Source organism: Cetorhinus maximus, chromosome 10 (assembly GCF_964194155.1).
Source record: "Cetorhinus maximus chromosome 10, sCetMax3.hap1.1, whole genome shotgun sequence".
NCBI classification, from domain to species: domain Eukaryota; kingdom Metazoa; phylum Chordata; class Chondrichthyes; order Lamniformes; family Cetorhinidae; genus Cetorhinus; species Cetorhinus maximus.
The window spans coordinates 67017202-67030455 of NC_135888.1; the positions used below are offsets into that span (position 1 = coordinate 67017202).

General features: G+C 46.4%; 1 protein-coding gene across 2 annotated transcripts in view; it reads right to left on the minus strand.

Moving 5' to 3' along the window:
- Positions 1-10515, minus strand: part of LOC144685743 (uncharacterized) — a 60187-nt gene extending 49672 nt beyond the window's left edge. For both annotated transcript variants that reach the window (XM_078550572.1, XM_078550573.1), the window contains exons 1-2: positions 10363-10515; positions 7671-7753 (exon numbers count right to left, since the gene is read on the minus strand). The gene's annotated coding sequence lies outside the window, so the exon portion shown is untranslated. The remainder of the gene's footprint in view (positions 1-7670; positions 7754-10362) is intronic.
- Between the last annotated feature and the right edge of the window lie 2739 nt (positions 10516-13254).

A 13254-nucleotide genomic window follows, 5' to 3' on the forward strand; every position in this document is an offset into this window, starting at 1 on the left:
ACAATAACAAGTCTATTAGAGTTCTTTGAAGATGTAGCTAATAGGGTGAATAAGAGGGAATTAGTATATTTGGATACAAGACGTTATTACACAAAATTAAGGCTCATGGAATTGGGGGTAATGTATTAGCATGGATTGAGCATTCATTAATGGACAAAAAAACAGGCTGCAAAAATAATCAGGTCCTTTTCGGGTTGGCAAGTTGTAACTCATGAGGTACGGATCAGTATTTGGGCCTCAGCTATTTACATTCTATATTAATGACTTAGGCAAAGGGACCAAATCTAACGTATCCCAATCTGCTAATGAAGGTGGTGGAAAGGAAGGTCGGAAGCTAGGTTGAAAAGTAAGCTATGGAGGCTGCAAAGGGCCTTAATAGGGTAGACACTGGGAGGATATTTTCCTTGGCTGGGTTCTGGAACTAGGGGCCACAGTCTCAGAATAAGGGGTCTGCCATCTAGGGATAAAATGAGGAGAAATGTCTTCCCTCAAAGCATTGTGGATCTTTGGAACTCTACCCCAGAGGGCTGTGCCAGATCAATAGATGTTTGGATACTAAGGGAATCAAAGAAGATGGAGAAAGTACAGGATGGCGGGGTTGAGGTAGAAGATCAGCGATACTGAACGACTGAGTATGCTCAAAGGGCTAAATGGCCTATTCCTACTCCTATTTCTCATGTGTTTTTATGGGGTAATCATCAAAAACGTACAACCACTACATTCTTTCTTGATCATTTCTGACACACCTTATCTACTCTGACACATCTCAAAACTTTTCCCAGCCTCGGTAGGTTTCTCGTGCTAAATGCAACTTTTACTAATTTACCAACTGTATGTTAGTATTTATAAAGCATGTACAGGTCTAAAAACTTACTTCAGGCCCAATCTGGGTTTTGATGGGCTGTTAAAGGATCCAATGGAGGATGAGGCACAATTTCTTTCCCTCATCTCATTTCTCAATGCTCCCAGACACCTTGATTACTATAAGCTAACTTATCCCAAAAATAGCTGTAAATCAGGAAATGGAAGGGAGGGAGGAACTCAGGAAAATTACAATCACCAGGGAAGCAATATTAAGCAAATTGTTGGGGCTGCGGGCTGACAAATCCCCAGGTCCGGATGGGCTCCACCCTAAGGTCTTGAAAGGTCTTTCAAGAAGTGGCTTGTGAGATAGTTGATGCATTGGTTTTAATTTTCCAAAATTCCCTAGATTCAGGGAAGGTTCCATTAGATTGGAAAATAGCAAATGTAACTCCTTTATGAGAGTGACAGAAAGCAGGAAACTACAGGCCAGTTAGCCTAACATCTGTCATAGGGAGAATGTTAGAAGCTACTATTAAAGATGTTATAGCAGGGCACTTGGAAAAATTCAAGGCAATCAGGCATAGCCAACATGGTTTTGTAAAAGCGAAATCATGTTTAACCAATTTAATTTCCAGAAGGCATTTGACAAAGTGCCACATCAAAGGTTACTGCACAAAATAAAAGCTCATGGTGTAGGGGGTAATGTATTGGCATCGACAGAAGGTTGGCTAGCTAACAGAAAGCAGAGAGTTGGCATAAATGGGTCTTTCTCTGGTTGGCAGGGTATGACGAGCGGTGTGCCACATGGATCAGTGCTGGGGCCTCAATTTTTACAATTTATATAAATGACTTGGATGAAGGGACCAAAGGAATGGTTGCTAAATTTGTTGACGACATAAAGATAGGTAGGAAAGTAAATTGTGAAGAGGACGGAAGGATGCTACAAAGTGACATAGGTACGTTAAGTGAGTGGGCAAAGGTCTGGCAAATGGAGTATAATGTGGGCAAATGTGAAATCATTCATTTTGGCAGGAAGAATAAAAGAGAAGCATATTATCTAAATGGTGAGAGATTGCAGAGCTCTGAGATTCAGAGGAATCTGGGTGTCCTAGTGCATGAACCACAAAAGGTTAGTATGCAGGTACTAGAGGTAATAGAATGCTATCATTTATTGTGAGGGGAATTGACTGCAAAAGTAGGAAGGTTATGCTTCAGTTGTACAGGGCATTGATGAGACCACATCTAGAAAATTAGGAAAGCTACTAGAATGTTATAATTTATTGTGAGGGAAATTGATTACAAAAGTAGGGGGGGTTATGCTTCAGTTGTATAGGACATTGGTAGGACCACATCTGCAGTATTGTGTACAGTACTGGTCTCCTTATTTAAAGAAAGATGTAAATGCGTTAGCAGCTCAGAGAAGGTTTACTGGACTAATATCAGGAATAGGTGAGTTGTCTTATGAGGAAAGACTGGACAGGTTAGGCTTGTAGCCACTGGAATTTAGACGAGTAGAGGTGACTTAATAGAAACCTTTAAGATCCTGAGGGGTCTTGACAGGGTAGATGTGGAGAGAATGTTTCCTCTTGTGGGAAAATCTAGAACTAGGCGTCACTATTTAAAAATAAGAGATTGTGCATTTAAGACAGGGATGAGGAGGAATTTTTTTCTCTCAGAGGGTTGAGTGTCTTTGGAACTTTCTTCTCAAAATGTGGTAGAAACAGAGGGCTGAATTTTCTGGCTGACGTGCGGGTGGCGGAGCCCGCACGTCAGCGTTTAAAATGTCGCACGCTGACGTCACGCGAGCGTCCTGACGTCAGCGCGATGTTTAGATCGGCAGGTGCACTATGCAGCGCGACGCACGCCCGCCATTAATTAAAGGCCTTGTTAAGGCCCTTAAGTCAGCAACTGACGCTGATTTTGAGGAGCCCGTGCGAACTTTGGCTCGGCGCACGGGCCCAACGGGCAGGCGGATAAGTGATTTTTTAAACAAACCTCATCCACTGACGGGATGAGGTTTAATTTTGGCTTTAAAAAAGTTTTATAAAGTTTTTGTGCACTTTATTAACATGTCCCATCTCGTGTGACATTTTCACAAGGGGGACATGTTAATGATTTTATTTTTTTATTTTTAAACTTTCACAACCTTTCAGCAATCTCCCTGAGGCACCACTTAGCTTTCGCATGCGTGCGAAAGAGCGCACTCTCGCAGTTGGGGAATCTGGGCGTCATGCTGGGCGGGACTTAATTGGCGGCGGGGCCCATTTCGGTGGCGGCGATCGGCTGCCCGCCCGCCACCGAGTCGGTCGGGCCTACCCGTCAAGGGCAAAATTCAGCCCAGAAACTTTGAATATTTTAAAGGGAGATCGATTCTTGATTAACAAGGGGGTGAAAGGTTATCAGGGGTAGGCAGGAATGTGGGGTTGCGGTTACATTCAGATCAGCTATGATCTTATTGAATGGCAGAGTAGCTGGCCTACTCCTGCTCCTAATTCGTATGTTTGTATGTTAAGAACATAAGAAATAGGAACAGGAGTAGACGATTCAGCCCCTCAAGCCTGCTCCGCCATTCAATAAGATCATGGCTGATCTTCTTGTGTTTTGATTTCCACATTCCCATCTAACCCCAATAATCTTTGATTCCCATGCCTAACAGTATCTATTCACCTCTGCCTCAAAAATATTCAATGACCCCACCTCCAACGCCTTCTGAGGCAGAGAATTCCAAAGTCTCACAACCCTTAGGGAAAAAATTTCTCATCTCTGTCCTAAATTCAACAAATCTCCAGGTCTTGATGGCCTACATCCTAAGGTTCTAAAAAAGCTAGCTGCAGAGATAGTGGATGCACTGGTTAGAATTTTCCAAATCCACTAGGCTCTAGAATGGTCCCAGTGGATTGGAAATTGGCAAATGTAACACCATTATTCAAGGAGGGAGAGAGAAAACAGGGAACTACAGGTAAGTTAGCCTGACATATCATAGCACAGGAAGCAAAGAGTAAGGATAAATGGGGCATTTTCAAGTTGGCAGGCTGTAACTAGTGGAGTGCTGAAAGAGTCAGTGCTGGGTCTCAGCTATTTACAATCAATATTAATGCCTTATACAAAAAGGCTTTTTTTATTCATGCCTGGCCAGCTAGGCCTGCATTTATTGCCCATTCCTAATTGCCTCTGAGAAGGTGTTGGTGAGCTGCCTTCTTGAACTGCTGGAGTCCATGTGGTGTAGGTACACCTACAGTGCTGTAACGGAGGAAGTTCCAGGGTCTTGACCCAGTGACAGTGAAGGAACGGTGATATATTTCCAAGTCAGCTTGATGAGTGACTTTGAGAGTAATGTACCTAAGTTTTCTGATGATACAAAGCTAGGTGGGAATGTAGGCTGTGAGGAGGACAAAAAGTTTCAAAGAGAAATTGACAAGTTAAGTGAGTGGGTAACAAGGTGGCAGGTGGGAAAGTGCGAGGTTATTCACTTCGGTAGTAAGAATATAAAAGAGTACTTTTTAAAATGTGTGGAACTTCTAAATGTTGATGTTCAGCAATGCTTGGGTGTACTCGTACAAGAACACAAAAGTTAGCATACAGGGTTTGCAAGCAATTAGGAAGGTAAATGGCATGTTAGCCTTTATTGCAAGGGGATTGGAGTACAAGAATAAAGTCTTGCTGTTGACTAATGTCCTTTAGTGGGGGGAAATCTTACCTGGTCTGGCCCACATGTGACTCCAGGTCCACAGCAACGTGGTTGACTCTTAACTGTCCTCTGAAATGGCCTAGCAAGCCACTCAGCTATATCAAACCGGACAGACCACCTGGCATCGACCTAGGTACCAAAACGACAACGGCAAACTCAGCTCTGTCGACCCTGCAAAGTCCTCCTTACTAACATCTTGGGGGGGGGGCGCGGGGTAGTGCCAAAATTGGGAGAGCTGTCTCACTACTAGTCAGCAACAGCCTGACATTGTCTATAAGATATGATTCCATGAGTACGACAATATCCCAGACACCATCACCATTCCTGGGTATGTCCTGTCCCCACTGCAGGTCCTACCCAACAGAGGTGGCAGTGCAGTGGTATACAATCAGGGCTGAGTTGCCCTGGGAGTCCTTAACATCGACTCCAGACCCTATGAAGTCTCATGGCATCAGGTCAAATATGGTCATGGAAACCTCCTGCTGATTACCACCTACTGCCGCCCCTCAGCTGATGAATCAGTGCACCTCGACGTTAGACACCACTTGGAGGAAGCATTGAGGGTGGCTAGGGCAAAGAATGCACTCTGGTTGGGGGGTCTTCGATGTCCATTGCGAAGAGTGGCTCAATAGCACCACTACTGAACGAGCTGGTGAGTCCTAAAGGACATAGCTGCTTGACTGGCTCTGCGGCAGGTGTTGAGGGAATTGACAAAAGGGAAAAACATACTTGACCTCATCCTCACCAATCTACCTGTAGCAGATGCACATGTCCCAGACAGTACTGGTAGGAGTGACCACCGCACAGTCCTTGCAGAGACAAAGTCAAAGTCCCGACTTCACATTGAGGATATCCTCCATCGTGTTGTGTGGCACTACTACTGTGCTAAATGGGATAGATTCTGAACAGATCTAAACTCATGACTGGGCAACCACGAGGGGCTGTGGGCCATCAGCAGCAGCAGAATTGTATTCAACCACAATCTATAACCTCATGGCCCGGGATATCCTCAACTCTACCATTAGCACCAGGCCAGGGGATTAACCCTGGTTCAATGAAGAATGCAAGAGGGCACACCAGCAGCAGCACCAGGCATACCTAAAAATGAGGTTCCAACCTGGTGAAGCTACAATACTGGACTGATTGCATGCCAAATAGCATAATCCAACAAGCAATAGACAGAGCTAAGAGATTTGATAACTAACGGATCAGATCTAAGCTCTGCAGTCCTGTCACATCCAGTTGTGATTGGTGGTGGACAATTAAACAACTCACTGAAGGAGGCGGCTCCATAAATTCCCCATTCTCAACGATGGGAGGGCCCAGCACATCAGTGCAAAAGATAAAGCTGAAGCATTTGCAATCTTCAGCCAGAAATGCCAACTGGACGATCCACCTCAGCCACCTTGGAGGTCCCCAGCATCACAAATGCCAGTCTTCAGCCAATTTGATTCACTCCACATGATATCAAAAAATGACTGAAGACAGTGGGTACTGCAAAGGTTATGGGTCCTGACAATATTCAGGAAATAGTACTGAAGACTGGTGCTCCGGAACTTGCTGCAGCCCTAGCCAAGCTGTTCCAGTACAGCTACAACACTGGCATCTACCCGGCAATGTAGAAAATTGCCCATTTATGTCCTGTCCAACGCAGCCAATTACCATCCCATTAGACTGCTTTCAATCGTCAATAAAGTGATGGGAGGGGTCATCAATAGTGCTATCAAGCAGCACTTGCTTAGCAATAACCTGCTCACTGACACTCAGTTTGTGTTCCGCCAGGAGAACTCAACTCCTGACCTCATTACAGCCTTGGTCCATACATGGACAAAAGAGCTGAACTCCAGAGGTGAGGTGAGAGCGGCTGCCCTTGACATCAGCATTTCGCTGAGTGTGGCATCAAGAAGCCCTAGCAAAACTGGAGACAATGGGAATCAGGGGAAAAATTCTCTGCTGGTTAGAGTCATATCTAGCACAAAGGAAGTTGGTTGTGGTTGTTGGAGGTCAATCATCTCAATTTCAAGACATCACTGCAGGGATTCCTCATGGTAGTGTCCTAGGGATAACCATCTTCAGCTGCTTCATCAAAGATCTTTCTTTCATCATTAGGTCAGAAGTGGGGATGTCCACTGATCATTGCACAATGTTCAACGTCATTTGCGACTCCTCAGACACTGAAGCAGTCCATGTTCAAATGCAGCAAGACCTGGACAATATCCAGGCTTGGCCTGACAAGTGGCAATAGCATTTGCAACTCACAAGTGTCAGGCAATGTCCATCTCCATCTCCAACAAGAGAGAATCTAACCATTCCCCCATGTCATTCAATGACATTACCATCACTAAATTCCCCACTATCAACATCCTGGGGGCTTACCATTGACCAGAAATTGAAATGGACTAGCCATATAAATACTGCGGCTACAGGAGCAGGTCAGGGGCTAGGAATCCTGTGGCGAGTAAATCACCTCTTGACTCTCCAAAGCCTCTCCGCCATCTACAAGACACAAGTCAGGAGTGTGATGGAATATTCTCCACTTACCTGGATGAGTGTAGCTCCAATATCACTCAAGAAGCTTGACACCATCCAGGCAGCCCGCTTGATTGACGCATCATCCACAAACATTCACTCCCACCACCGCCAAACGCACAGTGGCAGTAGTGTGTACCATCTACAAGATGCACTGCAGGAAATCACTGAGCCTCCTTAGACAGCACTTTCCAAACCCTCGACCATTACCAGAAAGACAAGGACAGCAGCCACATGGGGAGAACACCACCACCTGGAAGTTCCCCTCCAAGCCACTCACCATCCTGGCTTGGAAATATATTGCCGTTCCTTCACTGTCACTGGGTCAAAATCCTGGAACTCCCTTCCTAACAGCACTGTGGGTGCACACCACCACATGGACTACACCACCACATGGACTACACCACAGCGGTTCAAGAAGACAGCTCCCCACCACCTTCTCAAAGGCAATTAGGGATGGGCAATAAATGCTGACCTAGCCAGCGACGCCCACATCCCTTAAATAAAAAAAATTACATTTAAGTGTGGCATAATTAGAAAAGTGAAAATAATCAGGAAAAGATCACACTATTGTTTAAAATCTGCTCAACCTGTTAGAACAGGTCAATGGCATCACACTAAATGTATGGTCTTATTGAGCTTAACTTACCGTAACTCCAGTCTAAAAAGTACACCCCAATGTCCTGCTTGTTGTGGCAGAAGTGTGAAGCCACATAGGTGTAATTCTTTCTCCTTGATTGAAAGAACACAAAAATATGCATAAAGAATATAAGTCGCACACAAGAAATAAAACCGGTTTTAATAAGTAAATGCTTCAACATTCTGACAAAATTACTAATATCAAAATAGTATCTTTTTAAAATTTAGAAACTGCAATAAAATGTGCTAAAATCTAATTTAATTGGCCTAAAATATTGAAATCCAAGTGACCCAATTACTTCATCCACAACAGACCAAGCATAGTTCATCCAGTGGAGAAAAAGGTAGACTTTCTGCTGCTATGACAGGATATCGCTAGAGGTCCCAGTTTTAAACAGTAAATTGTGAAGTTTGTGCTCAAGTTAAAAAAAGTGAACAATCTATGTTCAGTCACTGTTGCCTTCTTATAGGTACACGCCCAAAGTTCGCTGGCAGGTGCTCACCTGCTCCTTGGATATATGTTTGCCTGCCTTTTTGCATCAGTTCCTTTCTTTGCACCGTCAGGCATGCCCACCATCAGCACCACGGTAATAGTTAAGCATTGGAAAATGTCAATTTTTCCTTTGTTGTCAAAAAACAAATTGCAAAAATAGGGTAAAAGAAACATTGAGTCTGGGGGCGGGGCAGGGAGGAATATTGAAAGTTCACTTCATGCCTTAACACAAGTGCATGTCCTGAATTGTGCCACTCATGCTGCCTGAAGGTTTCTTCAGCTTCAAAAATAATTATGAATAGCTCGATTATAAAGCTGCTGAGATAAAATCAAGAATACCAATGCAAAGCTCCTGACAATTCAAGATGATGAAATATCTTCCAAATCCAGAACATGAATTTATTCAATACCATGTCATACCAGTCAGTATAACTGCATGTTATCCTTCAAATAAACTAGTTTTTAAAAAATAAACTTGTTAAATTTCAAAATGATTTATTGGTTTATCTCCATATTTTTTGAATATATGATTCTGTTCTTGTTAGCCACTATAAGCCAAGTATAATTTTCTGTAATTGGAAAAATAGCATTAAAGCAGTTAACTTTCCAACAAAGATATCTAGATATGCATGAGATTGGTACTTTTGCTACACACACTGCTAACCATTTACAACTGATTGGGATGTCAAACTGATCCTCTATAGATGTTGCTGCTGGTTTCAGAAAGGGTAGGGAAGCAACATAAGTCCTTTCCTTCCTTGTAAATTCTGGCAGGGAAATATAAAGAAGCCCAATGAAAAAGAGTATTTTAAAAAATTAGACTTCTGCAAGAATCATACAGGAGGCAACCAAGGGGGCCTGTGGGCCATTGGGGGGTGGGGTGGATGAGAACTGGCCCCACCGAGGGGCTGGGGGAGAATGGGCGCCCCCAAGGGGACGGGTGGGGGGGGATGGGGGAACAGTGTCGGGGGGGCTGGGGCCGCCAAGGAGCTGGGTGGGGTCTGGGAGAGGTGAGTCAGGTTGGCGGAACCGCCAAAGAGGCTCGGGGTGGACGGGAGCACGGAGGGGTTTAGGGGTGAGGGGACGGAGAACAGGGAACACTGAGGGATGCCAAGGTGGAGGGAGGTAGACAGGGATGACCGGGGAGCAGGGGAGACGAAGGCCTAGGAACACCGAAGGAAGCTAAGGTGGGCGGAGAGGGAAGTGTGCCTGGGGGGAGATGCACTGGGGGGGGATGCCTGGGGAGGGGGGATGCCTGGGAAAGCGGGAAGGGGGGGATATGTCTGGGGGAGCGGGAAGGGGGCATATGTCTGGGGGAGCGGGAAGGGGGCATATGTCTGGGGGAGCGGGAAGGGGGCATATGTCTGGGGGAGCGGGAAGGGGGCATATGTCTGGGGGAGCGGGAAATGTCTGGGGGAGCAGGAAGGGGGGGATGTGCTTGTGGGGAAGGAGCGGAAGGGTGGTCTGGGGGGAGGCGTGCCTGGGGGAGCAGGGCGGCGGAGAGGAGCAGGGTGGGGTATCTGGGGGAACGGGGTTGGGGGGGGCGCGGGTGGAGAGGCACGGGGGGGGGGGTGGGGTGGGCGCCTGGGAGAGCGGGAAGGGGGGTCTGGGGGAGGAAGGGGGGTCTGGGGGAGGAAGGGGGGTCTGGGGGAGGAAGGGGGGTCTGGGGGAGGAAGGGGGGTCTGGGGGAGGAAGGGGGGTCTGGGGGAGGAAGGGGGGTCTGGGGGAGGGGGATCTTTGTGGGAGCAGGAGGGGGGAATGCGCCGGGGGCGGGGGGAGGATCGGGATTTGGTGACTGGACAAAGCCCCCGCTCTCTCACATGCCGCACGGAGTTGTCTCGGGAACTGATTGAAAGTTCTTGTTGTTGAGAAGGGGCGGGGGTGAAGTTGCCTGTCATCGCAGTGAGTGAGCAGCCTCCGGCGCCGCCTCGAACTCTCCCCCAACACCGGGGAAGGGCGGGACTCCCAGCCGGGCGGCGGCTTCAACCACCCCACCACCCCCCACACCACCCCGAGACCGGCCCCGCCCCTGCCGTCGCGAGCCGGGGCCCAGTCGGGATGGAGGCCCCACCTTCCCGGCCCCTGAGACCGTTAGCCGTCCCGGCCTGGCCTGGCCCGGCCCAGCCCAGCGCGGTCCAGACTCCGCCGGCTGGCCTGACTCGAAGCCGGGCCGCTGGCCGGCTGATTGTTGCCCCTGGCCCTGGCTCACCCTCTGTCTGTCTGTCTCTCTCGCTCCGGCTGCTGTCCGTTTGCGGCGCGCGGATCCGGTGATTGTGGAACGCGGCGGGGGAATCGTCCGGCGCAGCACGTCACAATGCCCTCCGCTCCTCGGCCAATGGGGGCCGAGCTCCGGCAGCCAATCCACCCCCTCCCCCCTGCCCGTCAACATTCCAGAGGGCGAGGCGCGTGAGGGGCGGTAGCGCTTTGTGCTGCTGGGCGGCTCAGAGCCGACAAGCTGAGCCGGGTCAGTGGGAGCGACACAGACAGGCTGCAGCGTCCAAATCCCCAATCTTTGCAGATTTCGGAGCCAAGCATCTCTGAAAATGTCTCATTCATTTCTAAAACAATGAAGCATTGTACAATATGTATGCTGTATTCGGTGGAAGACATTTTACTGGTTATATTGACATTGAATTATACTACATAGAAATAAACTTTTGGTAAAATATCTAATTGTTTAGTATTGCTAAAACCATATTCTCTGTAAGTTTTTGCACCGAAGGATAACGCAGCCACATTTCATGAAAAGAATATCTTTCCCTCAAGTAAGGCTTACATAACAATATCCAACATTTCTCAGATGATGCTCTGACAAAAGGTCATAGAATAATAGAATGGTTGCAGCGCAGAAGCAGGTCTTTCGGCCAGTCATGTCCTTGCCAGCCCTCTTCAAGAGCAACCCTGCTGCAAGATCCAGTCCCAATCTCCTGTCCTTTTCACATAGCCCTTTTTATCCCATTCCTGTTTGAAAGTCACAATTGAATCTGCCTCCTCTGCACTCCATTCCAGATTCCAACCGTTCAGTACACAAAAATACTTGTCCTCACGGTGCTGTTGCTTCTTCTGCCAATCGCCTGCTTGGTTGGAGAAGTTGTCCTCGCTCATCCTTAGGAGAGCTCACCACACTGCAATCCCTCAGATCCTATAGCAAGACTCCAAATAAGAATGAGAAACCTAGGCCCCTTTCCCCAAGTTTCCTCTCAGTTTCTGTGCTCATGAAGTTTTCTGAAGCATGGTGTGGTCCCTATAATTAGAAATTGTCTCTTTGAAAGAATGGGTGTATTGCCCCGTCCATCCTTCCTAATTGGTTGGGGAGCCCAGAGGTGGGCTGACATTTGGGTTTGTCCCGGGGAAGCGGGAGTAGGGACAACAACAGACAGGGACACTGTTCAGAGTATCATTCCAGACCCAAAAATAGCTCCGCTGTTCCAGTAGGAACTAAGGTGAGAAGATTCCAGCCATTAATTCTATTTCTCTCTCCACAGGTGCTGCCAGACCTGCTATGTATTTTCAACATTTTCTATTTTCCTCCCAGATATCCAGCATCCATCGTATTTAGCCTTTGTCATATCAGTCTTCCTTAGGTAAATAGGATTGATTATACAGAGTTCAGATAATTAGTTTTATTTTTCATATGTTCCCACACATGCTGATTGCAAGATTTGAACTTTGCTTCCTTACTGCTGTTTAATCCAAGCACTTGCATATTCCATTACCACACTACAAAGTACATACAGTGCAAAAACAGGCCATTTACCCTAACAGGTCTATGCTGTGTGTTTATGCTCCACATCAGTCCCCTCCCACCCTTCACATGACCCTGTCAACAATACTCTTCTAATCATTTTTGCCATTGTGTGTTTATTTGCTTCTACTTAAATGCATCTATGCTATTCACCTCAGTCCAAAATGGCTAACCCCTTATCCTGAGCGTATGATCTAACCAACTGATCAGATCTAAGCTCTGAAGTCCTGCCACATCCAGTCGTGAATGGTGGTGGACAATTAAACAGCTCACTGGAGGAGAAGGCTCCACAAATATCCCCATCCTCAATGATCGGGGAGCCCAACACATCAGTGCAAAAAACATGACAGAAGAATTTGCAACCACCTTCAGCCAGAAGTGCTGAGTGGACGATCCATCTTGGCCTCCTCCTGAGGTCCCCAGCTTCCTTCTGTGCTGTACATTTCTATGCCTAAGCCATATATTACCTTTAGTAACAGCCATGAAATGAGATCTACATTCCATAGCAAACCACACACCTAATAGTGGAAACTTTGGGCCAGATCTTAATGGAGCAGTGCATCTTGCGGAGTAGCTGATTAGTTAGGCTTCTCTCTGGACACACATATATGAAAACGATATGTCTGCACAAAAATCTTGTCCTTCAAATGGTGCCACAAATGAGCTGATAATGGTATGATGAGGACCATGTTGCATCTTGGGCCTCGGTGACTGACGAGACCAGTAGTGTATCTCCTTAACCATTGTGAAATAAAGGTTGACAAAAATCAGGAAGGTCTAATAAATGCATTTTTAAATATATGGTTGAAAAAATAAAGTTAATCATTATCTACCCTGGCAAAATAAATGAATACATGTTAAAATAACCAATATCTACCTTGAGACAAGTTTTGATTAATTCAACATGAGTGCCTTTGTAGTATCAGCCAACAAGATGCACTCCTCTCTGCCCACTTCATTGTATTAGGCCTGCAAAGTGCCCCATCTAGTGATTACTTTGGAAAGTGCAAATAAATGGTCATTAAATTCAAGCATTCAGATTTGTATCTCATTTTTAAGCAAGAGTGAATTTTTTTCCCCTGAGAGTGAGCATTAGCTTGGAAAAATAGCTATTTTGTTTCCTAAGTGCTGACTGTGTCTCAACTGTAATGAGACCAGATTCGCGATTGTGCAAATTCGAGGAGTGTGAATTTTGGGTGCAGGTAAAATAGCCAATCTCTCTCATAAACAAGGTGCACCTATTATAAAGTCCAAAGGGGACTGTTAGTCCCACATTTTAATCTTGCTTTTGATGATGCACTTGCTGAATATTTGACCAGTTGTTTGCTGGGCCCATCAGAAATCACCTTATAGACA